Source organism: Tachyglossus aculeatus, chromosome 3 (assembly GCF_015852505.1).
Source record: "Tachyglossus aculeatus isolate mTacAcu1 chromosome 3, mTacAcu1.pri, whole genome shotgun sequence".
Taxonomy (NCBI): Eukaryota; Metazoa; Chordata; class Mammalia; order Monotremata; family Tachyglossidae; genus Tachyglossus; species Tachyglossus aculeatus.
This window is the reverse complement of record NC_052068.1, coordinates 19,801,586-19,813,160: the sequence shown is the minus strand read 5'-3', so window position 1 is coordinate 19,813,160 and position 11,575 is coordinate 19,801,586.

Genomic DNA, 11,575 nt, shown 5'->3' with positions numbered 1-11,575 from the left:
CACTTAACTTCTCTGTGCCTCAGTTACCTCATCTGGAAAATGGGGATGAAGGCTGTGAGCCCCACGTGAGACAACCTGATCACCTTGTATCCTCCCCAGTGCTTTGCACATAGTGCTTAACAAATTCCATCATTATTATTATTAAGAGAGGAGAGGGTATATGTTCAGGGAAGGACAGCCCGAGTCCCCTGGAGTGTAGCTAGATGAAGACTGGGGGGTTCTGATGTCATCTGGTCTCTCCACCTCAAGATAATTGTACTTAAGGGAATTAAGTTTTGATGTTGGAAGAGAGATCAAAATCAGCGTTTTCCCGACCAACTGGGAAAAATTTTGGCTTTGGCTTTAAAATCCAATTCTCTCCCAGACAGATCCGTCCGAGCATTCTCCCCACACAGAGACACGTGTTTCAGTGGCCCCGTTTGAACTTGACCTCTGATTCCCCCTTTTTTAAACTATACCTACGTGACTCTTTGTAGTCCATCTCCTGGACCCGCTTAGTACAGTGCTCTGCACACAGTAAGTGCTCAATAAGTACGATTGACTGATTGAATGAATGAATAGGAACTCGGCCTGATCGGAAATTTCCTAAAGGCCCAATCGTTCATTTTCCCTTTGCTCTTTAGTAGTCAGAACGCCCTTCTGTGGGAGTGAAGAATGCAGTGAGGGGTGAGTGCGGAAGTTGAAGAGTAGGAAGGGTCATGGGTTCAAATCCCAGCTTTGCCAATTGTCAGCTGTGTGACTTTGGGTAAGTCACTTCACTTCTCTGTGCCTCAGTTACCTCATCTGTAAAATGAGGAGAAAGACTGTGAGCTCCCCGTGGGACAACCTGATCTCCTTGTAACCTCCCCAGTTGAAGTGAGGAAGAGTAGGAAAGGGAGAAGAAAGGGCATGGATTAAGGTTAAACACAACCTGAAATCTCCATCTTTTCTTCTCGAAGTCAAATATCATACACTGAGTCCCGCCTCATCTGAGGGGATCTAGCCCTGTGGGATATGAGAAACCCAAGGGGGTGTTCTTATGTTAGGGTGCTGTCAGCGATCCCGAATACAGTCTAAAATGCAGAACTTTCTAAAATTAAGCACCTCAAGGTGGGTCAGGCCAGAAGAGGAGAAAGGTGAATCCCAGGAAGGTATTTTATGCACGAGAAGGATCTCATTAAAATGGTCTTGCAACACTGACCTCATCCCTTAACATTTCTACATATATCTGTAACCTCAAGTATCTCACCCTGCCTAATTATACAGACAAAGACCTTACCATCAAGATTGGGCATAAGGACAAAAAAAACCTGCTTAAGAATAGAGGCTGCAAAAGGAGATTTAAATTTCCATTCTTTCCCAGTTTCTCCAGATTCCCAGGTACAACACTTCATTTATCTGCCTTAAGATATTATCTGTTCAAGGGACGGTCTAATGCCCCTCTTCAGATACATTGCCAGGATTCATATGCTGGGTATTAAGTCCTTCAATCTCCTCAGGAAAATGGTGCTCTACGAACAGAAGGCACTTACACAATCTAGCAGAAGAGACACCTCAAAGTCTAAATGCCATGGGTTCAGAATGGTGAACTTGGTTACAAGTATCTTGGTACCCTAACAAAACGTATTTTATTTATTTCTTCATCACTGTGCAATATTTAGTCGTCAGAAGAAATTTAGGAAACGTAAACTATCTGTGCTAGCTGATAAATAGTCTCTCTTTTTTGGTAAAATCATCCGACCTACAGATGCTTCCAGCTGAATTAGTTTAGTTTGAATGTTTAACTTGATTTAAGAAATCTTTTAAATGTACAAGTTTTGTCAAAATAAATCTAAGATGAGTACTGACAATGGAAATTCTCTATTGTCTTTCTGTGGGGCTGCCAATCATGATAACACCTTGCAAATAGGTTTCAAAATCAACAAATGAATCAATTAGCTGTATTTGAGTGTTTACTGTGTGCAGATCACTGTACTAAGCTCTTGGGACAGTCCAGTATAATAAGCAGACCCAATCCCCGCCCTCAAGGAGTTTCTAATTTACTGGATTTTACCATAATTAACTACTAAATTGTTTCACCAGCCCATCAGGCAGGTAGCACTGGTCATCTGCAGAAACGTAACAGGGACATGGTTGGATTTTCAATGCTAATAAAAGTTAGTTTTCACCGCCACCTGATTTCTTTTAAACCCAGCCTCAATTTACTTAGACCCCAGCTAACGTTCATGGCCTAATTAGGGATTATGCCCACCAACTCTGTTTTACCTACTCTCCCAAGTGCTTAGAACATGCTCTGCACACAGTCAATACTATTGACTGGTTAATGGGGGAAAAGGGCCTTTGTTAATAATATCTTGTTTTTTCTCTGGCACTTTTACTTTCCCCATAGCACTTCCCCATCGATTACCTGATTTAATCCTCACAACATCCCTGTACAATAGGGAGAGGTAGGCATTATTTTCCACATTTTACAGATGAGGAAACTGAAGTACAAAGAGGTTAAGTGACTTGCCCAAAGGCACCTAGCTGGCCAGTGACAGAGCTGGGACTAGAACCCAGGCCCACTGAGTCCTCGTCCTGTGCTCTGTAAATTTCTCAAAGGTTTCAATGGTTCATGAGAAGTAGCGTGGCACAGTGGAAAGAGCATGGGCTTTGGAGTCAATCAATCAATCAATCAATCAATCGTATTTATTGAGCGCTTACTGTGTGCAGAGCACTGTACTAACCGCTTGGGAAGTACAAGTTGGCAACATATAGAGACGGTCCCTACCCAACAGTGGGCTCACAGTCTAGAAGGGGAAGACAGAGAACAGAGACAGAGAGTCAGAGGTCATGGGTTCAAATCCCGGCTCTGCCAATTGTCAGCTGTGTGACTTTGGGCAAGTCACTTCACTACTGTGAGCCCACTGTTGGGTAGGGGCTGTCTCTATATGTTGCCAACTTGTACTTCCCAAGCGCTTAGTACAGTGCTCTGCACACAGTAAGCGCTCAATAGATTGATTGATTGATTCTCTGTGCCTCAGTTACCTCATCTGCAAAATGAGGAGAAAGACTGTGAGCCCCCCGTGGGACAACCTGATCTCCTTGTAACCTCCCCAGTGCTTAGAACAGTGCTTTGCACATAGTAAGCACTTAATAAATGCCATTATTATTATTCTAAATTTGTCACAAAGCTTCACTTTTTAACAGTTGATCACTAAGTACTATCCCATGTTTACTCTAGCTCAAAATAGCAGTAGTTTTTTCTCCTCATACTGATTCAAAGGTAGGTTATCCCAGTGAAAAAAATCTGCAAAATTAATATCTCTGGAGGTGTAAAGTGCTAAACATTCATTTTTTTTTTATTTTGGAAAAAAATGCATGCTGTTTTACTTGACAGGAGTATTTTTTTCTCCTCATACTGATTCAAAGGTAGGTTATCCAAGTGAAAAAAATCTGCAAAATTAATATCTCCGGAGGAGTAAAGTGCTAAACATTCGTTGTTTTTTTTTTTTTTATTTTGTAAAAACGTGCATGCTGTTTTACTTGACAGGAATGTCATCCACTCATTTTGGTTCAGGTCATTCACCTTGAGCAGTAAAACCAGACAATTCAGTTTCACTTCCCCGTTCCCAAGCCAGTAGACATAGACAGAGTGACGGCTTGGGTTGCCAGTGTTAGAAGGAAAACATTTTTAATGAGTTTTCTTTTTCCTTTAAGTTGAGGGGGACCACAGTCTTTGACGCTTCAAGTTCAGAGAACCAGACTCGCTGAACTTACAAATGGTCTTGAGAGAAAATACTAGTAGAGAAGTTCGTGACTGTTCTGCCCTGAGTTTCACTGTAGAAAATGTCATCTCTGGTCAAGTTAATCTTTGCCCTAGTATGGCTGAGCTGTAAAGTTTCATTTGAATTCTGATATAGGTGTACCCCTGGTTACATCCAGTTCATGGTTCACGCAACTATGAGTTCAAATCCCGGCTCCGCCGCTTGTCGGCTGTGTGACTTTGGGCAAGTCACTTGACTTCTCTGTGCCTTAGTTACCTCATCTGTAAAATGGGGATTAAGATTGTGAGACATGGGACACAGTGATCACCTTGTATCCTCCCCAGTGCTTAGAAGCATGCTTTACAGATAATAAGACTGTGAGCCCCCCATGGGACAACCTGATCACCTTGTAACCTCCCCAGTGCTTAGAACAGTGCTTTGCATGTAGTAAGTGCTTAATAAATGCTGTCATTATTATTATTATTAAATAAATAAATAGATAAACAAATACATAGATAAATAAAGTACAGATATCTACAAGTATATCCATATGTGCGAGGGAGAAGGAATGAAGGAGCAAGTATGAGCATTGCAGAAGGGAGTGGGACTGTGAGCCCACTGTTGGGTAGGGACCGTCTCTATATGTTGCCAACTTGTACTTCCCAAGCGCTTAGTACAGTGCTCTGCACACAGTATGCGCTCAATAAATATGATTGATTAGAACAGTGCTCTGCACATATTAAGCACTCAATAAATACATGAGCATGCATTCTATATCCAGCTCCAACACTTTTTTTTAATGGTGTTTGTTAAGTGCTTACTATCTGACAGGCACTGTAATAAGCGCTGGGGTAGATACAAGATAATCAGGTTGGACACAGTCCCTGTCTCACAGAGGGCTCACAGTCAATCAATCAATCAGTCGCATTTATTGAGTGCTTACTGTGTGCAGAGCACTGTACTAAGCACCTGGAAAGTACAAGTTGGCAACGTAAAGAGATGGTCCCTACCCAACAACGGGCTCACAGTCTAGAAAGGGGAGAAAGTACAAATAACTTAACTTATTACAAATAAGGGAACTGAGGTACAGAGGAGTTAAGTGACTTCCCAAGGTCACACAGCAGACAAATGGTAGAGCAGGAAATCGAACCCAAGTCTTGCTGACACCCAGGCCCATGCTCTATCCACTAATAATAATTAATGATGACGGTATTTGTTAAGTGCTTACTATCAATCAATCAATCCTATTTATTGAGCGCTTACTGTGTGCAGAGCACTGTACTAAGCGCTTGGGAAGTACAAGTTGGCAACATAGAGAGACGGTCCCTACCCAACAGTGGGCTCACGGTCTAGAAGGCGGGGGGGATACAAGATGATCAGGTTGTCCCACCTGGGGCTCCCAGTCTTAATCCTCATTTTACAGATGAGGGAACTGAGGCCCAGAGAAGTGAAGTGACTTGCCCAAAGTCACAAATCTGACAAGTGGCAGAGCCGGGATTAGGACCCATGATCTCTGACTCCCAAGCCCATGCTCTTTCCACTGCGCCACGCTGCTTTTTCTGTGTGACCTTGCTTGCTGTGTGTCCTTGGTCAAGTCACTTAACGTCTATGTGCCTCAGTTTCCTCATCTGTAAAATGAGGACCAAGTAGCTGTTCTTCCTCTCCCTAAGACTGTGAGCCCCATGTGGGATGGGACAGAAACTATATCTGATGCCATTGTTTTGAATCTACTCCAGTACAATGCGTGGCATGTCAATCAATCAGTCATGTTTATTGAGCACTTACTGTGCTCAGAGCACTGTACTAAGGGCTTGGGAGAGTACAGTCTTACAGAGTTGGTAGACATAATAATAATAGTAATAATAATGGCATTTATTAAGCGCTTACTATGTGCAAAGCCCTGTTCTAAGCGCTGGGGAGGTTACAAGGTGATCAGGTTGTCCCAAGGGGCTCACAGTCTTAATCCCCATTTTACAGATGAGATAACTGAGGCCCAGAGAAGTTAAGTGACTTGCCCAAAGTCACACAGCTGACAAGTGGCAGAGCCGGGATTTGAACCCCTGACCTCCTACTCCAAAGCCCATGCTCTTTCCATTGAGCCACACTGCTTCTCCAGCGTGTCTCCTTCTTAGACATGTTCCCTGACCACAAGGAGCTTATAGTCTAGAGGGAGAAACAGACATTAAGATAAACAAATAAATTATGGATAAGGATAAGTGCTGTGGAGTTAAGGGTGGAGTGATTAAAGGGGGCAAATCCAAGTGCAAAGGTGATGCAGAAGGGAGTGGGAGAAGAGGAATTGAAGATTTAGGGAAGGCCTCTGGAGAAGATGTGATTTTAAAAGGGCTTTGAAGATGGGGATAGTGAACCTCTGTCATATAATAATAATAATAATTTTGGTATTTGTTAAGCACTTACTATGTGCAAAGCACCGTTCTAAGTGCTGGGGAGGTTACAAGGTGATCAGGTTGTCCCACGGGGGGGTCCCAGTTTTAATCCCCATTTTACAGATGAGGTAACTGAGGCACAGAGAAGTTGCCCAAAGTCACACAGCTGACAGTTGGCGGAGCCGGAATTTGAACCCATGACCTCTGACTCCAAAGCCCGGGCTCTTTCCACTGAGCCACGCTGCTTCTCTGTGAGGGGGGAAGGTCTTCTGGACCAGAGGCGGGATGTGGACAAGAGATTGGTGGATAGATAGACGAGATGGAGTTACAGTGATTAGGTTGGCGTTAGAGAAGTGAAGTGTGAGGGCTGGATTGTAGGAAATCAGAGGGGTAAGGTAGGAGGGGGGCAAGGTTTCTGAATGCTTTAAATTGATGGTAGAGAATTTCTGTTCATTGCAGAGGTGGATGGGCAACCGCTGGAGTTCTTGAGGAGTGGGGAAACATGGAATGGGTAGTTTTGTGGAAATAGGATCCTGACAGTAGAGTCAAGGATAATGGCAAGACGACATCACCAGCGCTGACCTCTCTAGGCCCTGTAAAAAGCCAAGATTTCCTGGGAAAGTTTCTTCAGAAATTCTGAAAAATATGGACTGACGTGGGGAGAGACAGGAGGCAGGGAGGTCAGCGAGGAGGTTGACGCAGTAGTCAAAGCAGGATTCATTCAATTCATTCATTCATTCATTCATTCAATCGTATTTATTGAGCGCTTACTGTGTGCAGAGCACTGTACTAAGCACTTGGGAAGTACAAGTTGGCAACATATAGAGACGGTCCCTACCCGACAACGGGCTCACATCTACCCCATCACTTAGAACAGTGCTTAACGCATAGTAAGCACTTAACAAATGCCATCATTCATCATCATCGTCATCAATCGTATTTATTGAGCGCTTACTGTGTGCAGAGCACTGTACTTAGCGCTTGGGAAGTACAAGTTGGCAAGATATAGAGACAGTCCCTACCCAACAGAGGGCTCACAGTCTATTATCATTTATTTATTGTTATATCTCAGGGCCCTCCCCAAGCCTCAGAAGGTCCTGGGTTCAAGTCTCAGCTCTGCCACTTGTCTGCTGCATGACCTGGGTCAAGTCACTTCACATCTCTGGGCCTCAGTTCCCTCATCTGTAAAACAGGGATTAAGACTGTGAGCCCCATGTGGTACAAGGACTGTGTCCAACCCGACTACCTTTTATCTACCCCAGCACTTAGAAGAGTACCTGACACATAGTAAGTGCTTACGATTAACAGGGCAGCAGTTTGGACGGGGAGGAAAGGGCGGATTTTAGCATTGCTGCCGAGGTTGAACAGACAGGATTTGGTAGCAGATTGAATACGTGGTTTGAATGAGAGAGATGAGCCGAGGATAAGGACGAGGCTATGGGCTTGTGAAACAGGGAGGATGGTGGTTAGTACAGTGTTCTGCACACAGTAAGCGTTCAATAAATACGATTGAATGAATGAATGGTGCATGGGGAGGACAGGGTTTGGGTGGGATTTTGAGGAATTCTGTTTTGAGGTGACGGAGGGACATCCAAGTAGAGATTTCTGAAGGCAGAAGGAGATTCGGGCCTGCAGAGAATAAGAAAGACGTAGATTTGGGAATCATGTGTAGAGATAGTAGCCGAAGCCATGGGAATGAATGAGCTCTCCATGGGAATGGGTGGAGGTGGAGAATAGAAGGCACAGAGCAGTTGCTTAAAAAATACCACCAAGGAAAGGAAGGGGCATATTCTGGAAATGCTGTGGAGGAAGAACGGATAGGATTTGGTGACACACAGAATGCGGTGGTTTAAATAACAATAATGATGGCATTTGTTAAGCGCTTACTATGTGCTAAGCACTGTCCTAAGCGCGGGGGGGGAATACAAGGTGATCAAGGTTGTCCCACGTGGGGCTCACAGTCTTAATCCCCATTTTACAGATGAGGTAACTGAGGTTCAGAGAAGTTAAGTGACTTGCCCAAAGTCACACAGCTGACAAGCGGTGGAGCCGGGATTAGAACCCATGACCACTGACTCTCAAGCCCGGGCTCTTTCCACTGAGCCACACTGCTTCTCTGAGAGAGATGAGAGATGAGTGAAGGATAATACTAAGATGACGTCACCAGCTCTGACCTCTCTACGCCCTGCAGGAAGCCAAGATTTCCTGGGAAAATTTCTTCAGGAATTCTGAAAAACAGTGTAACAATTTCCTCTTTCTAACTCACTGATCCTGACCAGAAGAGGGAAGGAGCATAGCCTAGTGGTAAGATCTTAGGCCCAGAAGTCAGAGGACTTGGGTTCTAATTCTGGTTTTGCCGCTTACCTGCTGTTCCACCTTGGGCAAGTCACTTAATTTCTCTACCTCAGTTTCCTCATCTGAAAAACGGGAATTCAGTACCTCATCCCTCCTATTTAGACTGTGAGCCTCACGTGGGATAGGGAACATGTCCAACTTGATAATCTTGTATCTACCCCAGTGTTTAGTACAGTAAGCACTTAACACATACCTTTATTATTATTCTAATATTTCTCTGGTGAACCAGATGGTTGAAAGTCCAAACTGCTATCCCAGTTAATAGTAGTAATAATAGTATTTATTAAGAACCCTCGGTTTGCAAAGCACTGCTAAGCGCTAGATACGCTACCAGAACGATTGCAGATGAAGTGCTTCTCTCTTCTTGAGAGAAGCAGCTTGGCTCAGTGGAAAAGAGCACGGGCTTTGGAGTCAGAGATCATGGGTTCAAATCCCGGCTCCGCCAGTTCAATCAATCAATCAATCAATCATATTTATTGAGCACTTACTGTGTGCAGAGCACTGTACTAAGCGCTTGGGAAGTACAAGTTAGTAACATATAGAGACAGTCCCTACCCAACAGTGGGCTCACAGTCTAAAAGGGGGAGACAGAGAACAAAACCAAACATACTAACAAAATAAATAGAATAGATATGTACAAGTAAAATAAATAAATAAATTTGTCAGCTGTGTGACTTTGGGCAAGTCACTTAACTTCTCTGTGCCTCAGTACCCTCGTCTGTAAAATGGGGATGAAGACTGTGAGCCCCACGTGGGACAACCTCATCACCTTGTAACCCCCCAGTGCTTAGAACAGTGCTTTGCATGTAGTAAGCGCTTAATAAATGCCATTATTATTATTATTATTATTAAGTGGGGCATTCTGGGAGAGATGTGTCCCCGGTATCGCTATGGGTCGAAGATGACTCAATGGCATAAGACAAAAAACAAAACAATACTAAGCACTAGGAAAAATAAAAATGTAGGTGAAAATTAGACATAGTTCCTTGTCCCTAAACGGCTCATAATCTAAGACTAAAGGTGGGGAGAGGGGCTTGGTGACAAGCATAGAAGGAAACAGGAACAAGAAACAAATTCAGAAATCTTCCCCAAGATGGGATGGGCTTCCAAAGAAAAACAGAATTACTTGGCTACTAGTACCACCAGACCAAGATTAGAGAGGCAGCATGGTGTAGTGGATAAAACACAGGTTTGGAGTCAGAAGGTCATGGGTTCTAATCCCGGCTCCGCCACTTGTCAGTTGTGTGACTTTGGGCCAGTCACTTCACTTCGGGAGCCTCAGTTATCTCACTGGAAAAAATGGGGATTAAGAATGTGAGCCCCATCTGGGACAGGGACTGTATCCAAACTCGTGTGGCTCAGTGGAAAGGGCCTGGGCTTTGGAGTCAGAGGTCATGAGTTCGAATCCCAGCCCCACCACATCAATCAATCAATCAATCATATTTATTGAGTGCTTACTGTGGGCAGAGCACTGTACTAAGCGCTTGGGAAGTACAAGTTGGCAACATATAATCAATCAATCAATCAATTGTATTTATTGAGCGCTTACTATGTGCAGAGCACTGTACTAAGCGCTTGGGAAGTACAAATTGGCAACACATAGAGACAGTCCCTACCCAACAGTGGGCTCACAGTCTAAAAGGGGGAGACAGAGAACAGAACCAAACATACCAACAAAATAAAATATATAGGATAGAAATGTACAAGTAAAATAAATAAATAAATAAATAGAGTAATAAATATGTACAACCATATATACATATATACAGGTGCTGTGGGGAAGGGAAGGAGGTAAGATGGGGGGATGGAGAGGGGGGCGAGGGGGAGAGGAAGGAAGAGGCTCAGTCTGGGAAGGCCTCCTGGAGGAGGTGAGCTCTCAGCAGGGCCTTGAAGGGAGGAAGAGAGCTAGCTTGGCGGATGGGCAGAGGGAGGGCATTCCAGGCCCGGGGGATGACGTGGGCCGGGGGTCGACGGCGGGACAGGCGAGAGCGAGGTACAGTGAGGAGATTAGTGGTGGAGGAGCGGAGGGTGCGGGCTGGGCAATAGAAGGAAAGAAGGGAGGTGAGGTAGGAGGGGGCGAGGGGATGGACAGCCTTGAAGCCCAGGGTGAGGAGTTTCTGCCTGATGCGCAGATTGATTGGTAGCCACTGGAGATTTTTGAGGAGGGGAGTAATATGCCCAGAGCGTTTCTGGACAAAGATAATCCGGGCAGCAGCATGAAGTATGGATTGAAGTGGAGAGAGACACGAGGATGGGAGATCAGAGAGAAGGCTGGTGCAGTAGTCCAGACGGGATAGGATGAGAGCTTGAATGAGCAGGGTAGCGGTTTGGATGGAGAGGAAAGGGCGGATCTTGGCAATGTTGCGGAGCTGAAACCGGCAGGTTTTGGAGACGGTATATAGACATATAGAGACGGTCCCTACCCAACAGTGGGCTCACAGTCTAAAAGACATGTCTGCTGTGTGCCTTTGGGCAAGTCACTTAACTTCTCTGAGCCTCAGTTACCTCATCTGTAAAATGGGGATCATCATCAATCGTATTTATTGAGCGCTTACTGTGTGCAGAGCACTGTACTAAGCGCTTGGGAAGTACAAGCTGGCAACATATAGAGACAGTCCCTACCCAACAGTGGGCTCACAGTCTAAAAGACATGTCTACTGTGTGCCTTTGGGCAAGTCACTTAACTTCTCTGAGCCTCAGTTACCTCATCTGTAAAATGGGGATGAAGACTGTGAGCCCCCTGTGGGACATCCTGATCACCTCGTATCCTCCCAGTGCTTAGAACAGTGCTTTGCACATAGTAAGTGCTTCACAAATTCTATTATTATTCCCAAGCGCTTAGTACAGTGCTCTGCACACAGTAAGTGCTCAATAAATATGATTGAATGAATATTAACTTGTATCTACCTCAGCGCTTAGTGCTTGGCACATAGCACTGTGATGAGCATTTAGCTTTAATTCTATTTGGTCTGACGACTTGACACCTGTCCACATATTTTGTTTTGTTGTCTGTCTTCCCCTTCTAGACTGTGAGCCCACTGTTGGGTAGGGACCGTCTCTATATGTTGCCAACTTGTACTTCCCAAGCGCTTAGTACAGTGCTCTGCA